Source organism: Bombus fervidus, chromosome 18 (genome assembly GCF_041682495.2).
Source record: "Bombus fervidus isolate BK054 chromosome 18, iyBomFerv1, whole genome shotgun sequence".
NCBI classification, from domain to species: domain Eukaryota; kingdom Metazoa; phylum Arthropoda; class Insecta; order Hymenoptera; family Apidae; genus Bombus; species Bombus fervidus.
This window is the reverse complement of record NC_091534.1, coordinates 5,813,758-5,826,563: the sequence shown is the minus strand read 5'-3', so window position 1 is coordinate 5,826,563 and position 12,806 is coordinate 5,813,758. Positions and strand designations below refer to the sequence as shown.

The window sequence follows — 12,806 nt, the reverse complement described above, 5'->3', positions numbered from 1 at the left end:
GAATTAATGCCAGTGATAATTTCGAGAGTGCGCTACAAGAAGCAGTTAGGTTTTAAGGATTGCTGTTTTTTGCTGGCACATGCTTGGATGGACGTGAAATGTGTGACGTTGACAAGAGCATGGAAAAAACTAATGAACAGCCTCGACTGCACCACACAGGACGAAATGGAAGATAATATTACGACAGATGTAGAAGATGCATACAATACCGAGAATATAACGGCAATAATGGCATTTCTCGACACTTTGAAGTATTTGAGGCGATAGAAACACAGTTAAGATGGTCGAAGGCACAAAAGGAATGTAACTTCATCGAATTGAATCTGCTAAAAGGGTTGTGTGATTTAGTAATTAAAATGTTTGATCTAATCATATTTAATTTCATTATTTGTATTGCTATTATTATAATTTATATTCTTTTTTTGGAATACATAAGACAAAGATGGACATGCTTTTCTTTAATTTCATTATTTGTATTGCTATTATTAATATCTATGTATTTTCAAACACATACATAAAGATGAATATCAAGAAGGTAACTCTTTCATTACCCGAAAACCTTTGCCCCCCAACAATTCAGATAACCGAGATTCTACTCGAATTAATTTTTACAAATATGGAATATCTCAATTGGATTCTTGCTGGCACAAGATCATTAAACCTAATGGCAGTTATATTTTGACTCAATGAAGATTATAATACAGCAATGGGAAAGAAGGTGGAGACGAACAGCGTCTTCTCACATTGAAAACGTCAGTGACTCGTTCTTCCAAAAATACAACATAACCCCCTCACTACTCAGAAAAGACCAAGTCGCTATTACTCGCATCCGAATAGACCACACAAAAGTCTCCCACTTGCATCGATTGACAAAGGAAGCAGCTCCCGGTGAAGAATGCGGAGAATGCAACGTACCAGTCGTTTTATTTTATCCTGCCTGGAGTGGTATAACACACATCGTTCACAAACTGAAACCATGTATTAGAGATAATGTCAACAAAGAAAAAATCAACGATCTGTTAAGACCCATTAAAGAAAACAAGATAATTAATGATGCTTTAAGCATATCTGCCTACGTCGCTAATAATCTCGCAGTCGATGTAACGTTAAATTTATATATATATAAAATTTTATGAAATTAAATTAAATACCAGACTGGTCCTTTGTGATTTGAAATATGGCGCCCATACGTCTGTTTCTATAGATTTGTTTACGAAACTATATACTACAGAGAGAGATAACTTAAAAGTTAAATTAACACCTAAGCTATTTTATAATGTGATTGGCTAACTGTTATTCGAAACGCGTCTCCTATTGGGCGATCAGATCGCCCCCTGTTGGTTGATACAAATGGTAATTGCGTAGCCACATTCTCAATGGCAATATACTCAACGTACGGCGAGTGCTTATACAGCAGGTCGTCACACATAATTAAAGATTAATTATGGTTAAAGAAAAAATTAAATGGAGAATATACAATAAAATTTCTTCATATGACGCTTCATTTCTGAGAAAATCGAGTTTGAAAAGTTACCAAGTATACCTTAACTTGGTTAAGACTAGGTGTGAGTAAACAATCAGCACGAGGTTATTATACACGTGAAAATAAGTAAAAAATGTTGGATAATATTTTCCCGTTTAAGGCATCATTTTCAAGGAACTAAAATTGGATGGAAATAATGTTTAATTACGAACTGATTTGATACAGGCGTATGATACATCTTCAAATTTATTTTTCTCAAAAAATAAAAAAGAAAAAAAAACGAAGCGTATTATGAAAAAATTCTATTCTACATTTACATATTTACACATTAAGTTTAAGCTCCTGTCGATTGTTTACTCTTGTTCGATCTGGAATTATTTAAATTTAAGAATACTTATTAAATTTTCAAACTCGATTTTCTCGAAAACAAAGCCTCGGGTGGAAAAATGTTATATCAAATGTTTTCTTTTTTTTTCACGTATTACGATTTCCACCTCACCTGCGTATAGAAAACAAGATTATAGTTTTGCAAATATATCGTTCTTATCGACCGTGTCATGTTGTGTGTCCTAATAACTAATACTGTTTCGTACCTGTGCAAAATTACTTGGAACTGAGATACCTTGCGCTGCCTATTTCATTGTTTTATCAAAATAAATAAAGCGTGCACATGTATCTCATCAAAAGATATTGATGTACAATTGAAAGTATATCACGGCGCTGTTTATAAAAATCATTTAGATCGCATCGATAAGAATATAAATACTCGGAACTTTCAATACGTGCGATTGACTAACTGATATCAGCTATATAAGTGCCGATAAACTGATCACATTGTTATGGACCAATTATATATATCTCTACGATCAGAAATTACAATTGCAACATGAAATTAATGCTAATGTTAATAAAGAAAAAAAAAAATGTAACTATGAAACAACGGTAGAATTCTATATAGAGGGCGTTCTAAAAGAATTACGTAAAAATTTGATCACAACTTTTATGTGTCAAAGCAGAAGAAAAGCAGTTCACAGTTCATATAAATATTAAGATAGCTCTTAAATAAATCTCAAAATTCAAGATTACTCTTAAATTTCGAGAAAAACTAATCTTCAGTTCAAGTTACATAAGAAAGTAAATAATATAATTCTGAGTTTAATTTATCTAGTGCTGTTAAATAATTTTCTCAAGTTTTTCACAAATTTTCTTTCATAATTATTAATTCTCTATTCTCCTTTTAACAATTCGGAATATTTTTCTTTCTTGTTGAATATTTTCTTTTCAACTTGACGATATTATCAGATCTGCTACCTCAATTAAATATACCAGTCGATTTACTGTTCTATCTTTGTATTGCAATTATTTATATCAACTTTTGACTTTCCAAGATAAATTCAAATGATGTCAGAAAGTATTATTATTTCATATCATACTAGTTATCAGTATCATATTATCTTTATACTTGGCATTTATTAATCAACTCTAATTTGATTAATATAGTTGGTTAGGCAACTACCTTATCGATAGAAAACTAAAAGCAGAACGAATGTTCAAAGCGTTCGCCATGAAATTCACAAACATAGACGCGTTTCATACAAAATATCAAACGTGTTTAAATATACCGAGATTACATTATTGTAATTAGTCTGTGAATTTTTGATAGATCTATGGGAAACTTAGAGGTTTGAAAAGGAACAAGATTCACGTAAGACGCAAAAGTTCATAAAATAATCCAAAATATTCGTTACGATATATACTTGTAAATAGTGGGAACACTTCATAGTTTTAGTGTTAGAATTTCGTTTAGGCCATTTTGAACATCTATTCTGATTCAACTTTTTTTTATCGTTAATATCAAATATAAACATTTTTCTCTACTTTGGTGCACAAATGTGAGACGAATCTTCAATTTTATTTCCATAATTGTATTGTGTTCATTATATGAATTAATTGTATTGTATTGTATTCATTATATGAATTAATTGTATTATATATTGTATTCATTACATGAATTAATTGCATTGTATTAATTGTATTCATTTTATTTCCTTAATTGCATTCACAAATAAAAATTTGCATAAATATCCTCGGTTGAATTATGATAATATATTTTCAATATACATATTTATGATACAAATTTACAGTATCAGATAAAATTAGACAGTATTAGACTAAAATGTGTTAATGTTAAAATAAATTACATGTCAGTAACGTGCATATTAACAATATAAGTTTGAATAATTTTCCTCCTGTACCCAAATTTCTATCCATCATTTCTTAAACGCGCTGTAGCTACAATAAATAAACGTTCTAACAGACGTCCGCATATTTTTTGGAATTTCTTCAACGAGATAAGAGGTTGAAATCGAAAATAAAACACTGTATGATTGATGATTATTGCTTGCCAGCTAATAACGAACCAAAATTAATCAAAAAATATAATATCACAGTTCTTTTACGATGATCATCGATAGCAAGTATCCCGCAAATTTTAATACGTCTCTTTATACTTTTCTGCGGTCCTAAGAACAAGCAAAAATCGAGTATTATAACGTAGAATTTCCGTGCACGCTGATTAAATTATATGCATTAATTAAATTGCTGGCAATAAATTGGTGTGAAAGAGCCGCACCGTAGTTTCGAAAACAATAAACCATTATACGTATCGCATTTTCTTTTCCTATTCCATTTAGCTGACGGATTATTTCTATGAGAAAGCGTTGAACTACTCGAAGGGGGACGTGTCTAAAGAATTACACGGTTTTTCTTTAACAAGGAAAGCTTAATTCATCGTCTAATTGATTGTTGCGCAATTCTCTGAGAAAATCGGCTACAAGACTTGAGAAATTCCTTTCCCTGATAAGTCGCGAATTCAACCACGGACTAACTCGTTGCTTCACTCGGATTTACGCAGGCTGTCTCAACTGAATGAGATCACCTAGGTATCTGTTTTATCTACAATTGTATGAAAAAAACCTCTCAGGGCAAAGTTAAATTATTTGCCGTTATGAATCTCGCTCATTATATGAATTTAACGTAAAATTATCAGTATACATGTCTTAGTAATTATATAGAATAATTACACTATATAGAACTGTAGAAAAAATATATATATATATAATTATACTTACTATAAAAAAAATATAACAAGAACTTACTAGGGGAGAGGTGGAATGAGATGGGCATTTTTGTTTCGCACAAGACATAACAAAATTTAAAAGACCATTCAACTTCTAATCGATAACACTGACAAGCTATCATAAATGATAGTCTAAATGTTTACGTGGTTTATCTTTTGCTTCTTAAAGAAGAGTATTTTGTGTCCCTCATAAATTATCTGTACTGGATGGGACAGTGTAATAAAAGAGGACAATAGTAATATCTTATCTGATTAATCCATTTCTCAATTTTTATTAATGTAAGAATTCATATAAAGTCATAACAATGAATGTACAATTTTAAATGAAACGTTGAAACTGGTCATTTGAACGAGCCTGGTAAGGTTAGTGTTAATATTATCTCTAGATACCAAAATCATAATATTATGATCAAACTTACGTGAAACTTACTATATCTATGTAACGAGCAAGAGCAATCATGAAATTGAAGAAGAAGAAATAAACTTTCGATGAAAAATATAGTATAATTCTGAAATTTAATCAGAATTAACGTAAATATATAATATTAATTTATAGCGAAACAAAAAAACCAACGGTGAAACTTATAAAAGTAAACAATATTAATTAACGTGAATAATAAATTCATAAACCTTTTTATTCTGTAAATATACCAACGATATTGAAAATGTACGGAAAGATTGGAAGAGTATTAAACGAATGATACCGGGCACCTCGTGTTATATACCATTCTACCATAAGCGCCCGTTTCCATGTAACACTAAAGGAATTCGTCGCTAATAACAATACTTCGCGGAAGATTTCGATGGAATAACAAAAATTGTATCTCTGATATACAAAGGATTCGATCAAATTCACTAATACGTTATTGCTATCTTTGAAACAACAAGCACTTGAAACTGCACGCGATAGCACATAGCAGGCGAACGCGAACAAAGAATTTGTGCTGTATTATGGCGATCGTGTCATAGTCAGGCAACAAATAAATGTGTATTTCAGAATATGGTTAGCTTGGATCTTTGACATTTTATTCGAAGAATATCGTCGACGTTGCGAACGTTGCATACAAAGAGTGTTTGGATATGTATAGATAGTTCCTGTTAGCGTAATAAATCAATTAGGATTCACATAATTCATATAATATGTAATAAAAGAAGAACCACTTAACGAAAATGTAAATGGAGTATATATGGTATAAATACAAGGAATAAAAGGAAGAGTTCTCACGGTTTTGATCATTACACATACACTTACTATAAAAATTAGCAAATACAATAATTCCATGGAAATTACTGTATATATATTTTTTCTTTTTTTATCTTCTGAGATATATTCAATGGAACTAAAAATACCCATAAAGGGATAGCAGACCGTACACGAACATGCAACAAGTTTTAACGTTAAATATCTAAAACCAAGAGTGAAACTTGCTAGTGATAATGTCACGAGGTGTCGGGTTGGTAGCCCTGGCCCGCTAATACACATGAGAGAAACAACAAATTCGCGAATCGCGTTATCTTACAAACGCGTATATCGCCATTTGCAAACGAGAAAATGGCAACGCGACAGTGACCTGAAACGTTGAATTAATCAAGACATTTCTTCTGCAACAGAATGTTGATATAATTAAGTGGTTAAGGGAATCTCCTGACTGGAACCCAACTGAACATTTGTGGGATTGCACGTTAGACGCCAATTGGGAAATTAAATTATACCTAATTAGAAATAAAAGGTAATTAACACAAAAGCTACAAAATTATGATATAATATACCGACTGGGGTTTATGTTCGATTAATTGAATTAATGCCACACAGATGGCATGCTGTCATCAAACCCAAGGGTTGCTCAACGTCTTCCTACATTATTTTTTTATTTAAGTTTTGTTAGAAGTGGTTATATAATTCAAAAAAGGCAAGTTTCTTAACTTTTGTCCCTAGGTTTTATCTTGTTCTCTCGATATCAATATTAACTGCAGATGTTACGAGAGTATAATCGACAAACAACGATATTATAATTTCATGTCCCTTTATCGTATTTTTAATTCTAATCATTATCAATGTATCTGAGAAGATAAAAAATATACAGTAATTTCCAAGCAACGGTTACGTTTTTTTAATTTCTGCCAAGTGTACGTAAACGAGTAAAAAATGGTCCTTAGACGCAAAGTCAGAGGCTAGCAATAAAATCAAATTTTATATCGTTAATTTTACATGCATAACTGGTGCTACAAAATAAAAAAGATATCGTCGCCAGACGATCTTCCGTCTTTGGAATGTTCAATGTCCCTCTTTCAAATTATAACAAACACATCTTCGAATGGTCTTGAGAACTCAAGATACCATTCATCAAGCACGTGATTGGTTCTCATGCGGCAAAACACGAAAACAGAAATGCAGATCACGACAGTCCCCTCATTAAAGAATTAACAAACCAGCCAAAAAGTACAAGGAAGACTCAAGAAAAATATTAATAGAAGTTATCATTGCCAAATAATAATTAGCGGTTGAACAGTCAAAGGACAGTATCCCAACTTAGTGAATTTCGCACGCCCAAATGCCAATTTTTACAAGAAACGAACGTTTATCAAATTTTGTTCAACTATTTGAGAATTTTCCTTTGTCCACCCCTCAAGAAAAATTTATTACTAAATGAAAATTTCCAAAAACCTAACATCTGCACCGCTAATTTTTTCATCAATTCTTAGGTTAGATACAATTGTCTCAAATCAGTGGAAAAATTCATGCTGCGTTTATGTCAGATTTTTAAATATTTAATATTTTAAATATAAATAAAGATTTTCAAAACTCGTACGCTTCGACTTCTAATTTTTATAATACTTTGATCTAATATTCGCAACGTAAAAAGTTATAAAGTGAATTTTCGAAACTGAAGTAATATTTATAGTTTTAATAACAATTATTTTAATTGCAATAATTATTTGTGGTTTCGATAATAATTATTTTATTATAGCGGGAAACATCACCGCAGTTTCATACTTGTCGATAAGATTAAAACCAGACGAGAATTAATCGCAAGAGTATTACCACACGCGCGAAAGTGGTGGTCCGACAGTTGGCAAGTCACTTGATAAAAATTGCATAGTTCCTTGAATATGGTCAATATTATCGGATTCATATACATATGCAATCCTAACATACGTAATGTATCCATCACCATTTCTACGAAACAAAATAAAAAAAGATAAATGTCGCTGTAGTAGCAGGTGTTCTTTAAATATATCATACGCCATATTGAATCCGCCATTGTGAATTTTACAAACGTAAGTTCAAATTCGTTGTTAACAGTCGACAAAATCTCTAGCACCTATCCTTTAAGCTATCAAACTGACGTAAAAGTTCGTACGTCGAAACGTATGAGCTGACAAATTAATGGATTTTCACATCTTTGACCTCCCATGTCTCAGAAACTAATTGTCAGCTCAACTTGAAAATTTATTGCGGTAATGTTTCACCATAAAGGATCATTCGACACGAAATACAGTTCCAAAATCGTGGGGCAAGAAATAGGTGACTTTTTGGGTCAGTTTTTGCTACACAAAAAAAAAAAAAAAGAAAATTTTTATCCCACGTCTTTCCTATATAGCTAATGTTTCAGATATGCTGAATCTAAATGAATGGAACACCTTTTATTTAAATGTTATTAAACACGTGTTCATCAAATATAATTGACGTGAAAGCAAGGATTTTATTCTTACGATAGAACGTAATGACTTCTTATTACAATGTCCATTAAAGTGTTCCTTACAAAAAAAAAGTATTTAAACATGGAAAATAATCGGAGCGCAAGAATAGCCGTTGATTAATGCAGGTTTGGATACGTTATATTTCTATTTAAGCTCTGAAATCACGAAAACGACCTCCATGTTCGCCAACCATTCACACAAATTATACGATCGTTAATTTTATTAAGAAATTATTCCATTGATTTAGAAAGAGTTAATAAAACACAATAAAATATCAATATAATACGGTAACTAAGAGCTCATTCAAATAATATAATATGGCGTAAGAAATTAGGAATAAGAAGGCAACAACCTCCTTGTAATAGGCTGTAATAGGCCTAAAGTACAGATAAAATTACTATTGTTATATTCTTTCAACGATTAATTTGTTCGACGAATAGCCTGTAATTTTCTTTTTACGATAATAAGGAATCGAAAAATTGTATTTAACTTTTATCACATTTACTTGTAAAATGAAACGATTCGTGTTAATCTCAATAACGTCGGTTAGTCACTGTTCTCAAAATGTTTGTACAATTACAACCACAATATGCACATCTCTATTAATTGCATACCAATACACATATAATAATCGTGTACATATTCGACACTAAACAATGAATGCAGAATATATTTATATATTTCTGTTAAATTTTATACAACAAATAATCTTCGATTGCTGTTAACAGCCAAGGATCTTTGAAATTTATCACGTTATCAACGACATGTTTATAAAGATAAAATGATGTTATACAGTTATGTAACAACGATATGCAAAAGTTATATCACAATTGGATAATGTTAAATAACGAAAGATATAAAGCATTATTTTAACAGTTCAAAACACGATAGAGTATCGTGAAGTTAGTGTATAACCTGAAAAGCAGTACATATTTAAAATCTAATCGATGCGAGTTTCGATTTAATTTAACCCAATCCCATTATAACTAATGATATTCGTAAATGTAAATGTATCTCATGCGAATCTTTTTCATTTTTGTCGTGAAACTTGAAGAAAATATGTTATTCTTCAAACCTAACCTCACTTCATCCGAATACGCATGCTTTGAAAGGCAAGTCTACATTTTCAAGTATCTTTTAATAATTATAAAATTAACTTTTAGAATGAATATCTTTACTGTTTTACAAAACATCAATTAATTTGCTATAAAGAAGGTGCAAATTAATCTATCTCAATAACTAAGAAAAGAAATTATTTTCTAAGGATCATTTTAACCTAACCTGATCGAAAGGGCAGTAGATTTCCAAACATTCCAATCTATTAAACATTGACTAACTTTAAACTAACCAATTTAAATTGAAGAAATATTCTACTGTTTTACTTATTTCTCACACAAAGATTTAAATTAGAAATTCCAAGTAAAAATTTTATGACAAAGCATGTTTATTACGGAAACGTAACGTTTATTGTTCCGGTGTTCAATATTAGCAATCACTTTCTTAAAAGCAGTAAATGAATATACGATATGTAAATACTGCAGTAAGCTGCACTGCATTCGAATTAGTATCAGGCTTCGCATACGAAACAATACATGAAACACATAATAAAATATCAGATCAAATTTTAATCCCGATTATATTGCGAAAATTATAAATGAGCGAACTGTCGAATTTTCACTGTGGCATTAATTCACGAGAAATAGCTACGAATCAATCATCGTGTGAATGAAATTTTCATCCAAGATTATATAAAACGTTATGCGTATATACATCGTAGAGAGTTAGGAAAAAGCTATGCGTGTAGATGCCGGATAATACGTCATGATGAAAAATATGTGAAATAAAAGTTCACCATAGCAACACTTCACTTATAATTGCCACATCTTAAGATATAGTTCACTGCACTAGACCACTTTTCTTTGATAAACACTAACTGAAAGAAGTACGTCAGCTTGCCAAAAGATTAGACGAGTTCTTTTAGATACAATATCGACGAAAAACAGACGCGCACGACGTCCTTCCAACGTGGAGGACGAGCGGCGACTAAAGTACGTTATATAGAATTCCAGCAGCACTGCCGGGTCGAGCGCTCTGATTGGTCGAGCACTCTTCCGGGCGGCTCTTACGATTGGATATCCGACAAAAGAGCGCCTAATTGCATGTGACTTGTTATCACGGAGACGTAAAACGATATTTTAAATAAAGAACAAATGTATTTAGAAGTATCTATACAAACCATTTTTGCTGTAAATATCCTTTTAGCAGAATTAATATATCACGCGAATCTTAGATTGCAAAACAAAATATTAGTATAAAGAGTATTTTCATAATAATAACTGGAACAGGTTGTAACTCCGTCGCAAGTGAAGATTGAGAAAAGTCGTAGAGAAAAAGTTTGCACTGTTTAACACGCTCTATCTTACTACCGTGCTAGTTTTTCTCGCAGACACACCGGTGCAGTTGCGAAGCACGTTGCACACTTTTTTCAAACGAGTCTCCGTAATTTTTTATAAACCACTCGATGCATTTCTTAATTTTCAGAAATTATTAACGTACTTGAGTCGATGAATGATATAAATTTGAAAGATATCTCAATTCTAATTTCACCAAATTTGATATATCAAAAATAGGTCCATTTTTCGACCCAAGTACCTTAATACTTTTTTGCAGAGAATGAAAAGACACATGGAATGATATATAAAAAAAATATGTTCCATTGAAAAAAAAAAAATAGAGGTGACCTTGAAATCTTTGATACGCCTCACTCCCACAAACACGTGTTTTTCCTAATAAAATAAAATAATAAAAATAAAATAAAATAAAATAAAATAAAATAAAATAAAATAAAATAAAATAAAATAGAATAAAATAGAATAAAATAAAATAAAATAAAATAGAATAAAGTAGAATAAAATAGAATAAAATAGAGTAAAATAGAATAAAATAAAATAGAATAAAATAAAATAAAATAATAAAAATAATAAAAATAAAATAAAATAGAATAGAATAAAATAGAATAAAATAAAATAAAATAAAACAAAATAGAATAAAGTAGAATAAAATAGAATAAAATAGAATAAAATAGAATAAAATAAAATAAAATAAAATAGAATAAAATAAAATAAAATAAAATAAAATAAAATAAAATAAAATAATAAAAATAAAATAAAGTGAAATAAAATAAAATAAAATAAAATAATAAAAATAAAATGAAATAAACAAATTTTTCCTAATAAAAATTTTTTCTATCTTCCACGTTTCAACGCTACAGCTTGTTCCAATTCTTAGAAACACCTAATAAGTTGTGTAATATATCTGCGTAATATACTACTCTCGTATACCTAAATAGAGATATTTGAGTGATCGCAAAGAACGTATAAAACTTGTAAAAAGTTAATTTGATAAAAGTATTTAGATAACGATTTATGAATAAGATTCAGATACGAACTTATTGATAAAACTTTTCGTATAATGTTAGAAACATACGACCATAATTCTTCGTGTACATCTGTAATAATGAATTATTCATTGCGCTTTAAATCGCTCATAATCTTATGATATAGGTAATTATTCACCTTCTGGCTACGTTTGAATATAAGATGGAAATATCTTTGCATATGAATTATTAAATATGTACCTGCATCGACTGTTTTCACTAAAATGTGCATACGTATGTATTTCAAGGAAACGGCAGTCTTCTTAGTAAATGAAAGGAGTTAAAGTAATCTTTAATTTTGAAATGTTAGCGAAGCAAAGATTAAATATAGAAACGAAGCAAGCTACAAAATCCGTGAAGCTGAGAGATAAGCTGAGAGGGAGGTTCGAGCATCGCGCATTTCCCGATAAATAACAGCAAATTCTTTGAATAATTCGGCCGAACGTACGAAACCAAAACTAGCAAAAATAAGATGCTCAAGGAGAGGAATCAATCGCTAATGACGACGTCCAAGGAGCATTATCGCAAATTAACGATAACGAGCGAACGATAAAGGTAGAATTTTATCGATGAAATTGCTACCTTATCGATCAAGAAAAAAAAAAAAAAAATACGCTAACTAACAATACGTTCTAAATGTGATTTACGAAGACGATAAACAATCTGCAATTTCCTGTGCGAAATTCGAGGGCGAAATATTTGAGGATTAAGAGAGTTGACGCACAGTTTCCTCGTCGTAAGTTCCTCTTAGCGCTGCAAGAGAATTCTGAGAAAAATAGCGCGCACAATTTTACTTTCTCGTGTCTTTTTCGGTTAAAAACCCATTGTTACGTAGCTCGTGAAAAGTGCTGCTTTAAAAGGTGCTATGTACCTCATTTTCTTCGTACGCTATCCGTAGAACGATCGATTTCTTAAAAAAAAAAATCGCCATCACCGTGTGACATCGGTAAGTCCCATATACAGGGTGGTCCAGCTGTAACTTCATCACCTGTAACATCTCGCTTGTTTTTCATGGCATTTCAAAACTATTTCACGTACAAGTTGAA

At 30.9% G+C, this 12,806-nt stretch overlaps 1 protein-coding gene across 4 annotated transcripts in view; it reads right to left on the bottom strand.

Moving 5' to 3' along the window:
* The window catches only part of Milt (trafficking kinesin-binding protein milt), a 104,727-nt gene that overhangs the window by 44,083 nt on the left and 47,838 nt on the right, over window positions 1–12,806 (bottom strand). For 2 of the 4 annotated variants that reach the window (XM_072020914.1, XM_072020917.1), the window contains exon 1: window positions 10,177–10,370. The exons of the other annotated variants lie outside the window; for them this stretch is intronic. The gene's annotated coding sequence lies outside the window, so the exon portion shown is untranslated. Of the gene's footprint in view, window positions 1–10,176; window positions 10,371–12,806 lie in introns of those variants that run through there. 4 annotated transcript variants of the gene reach the window in all.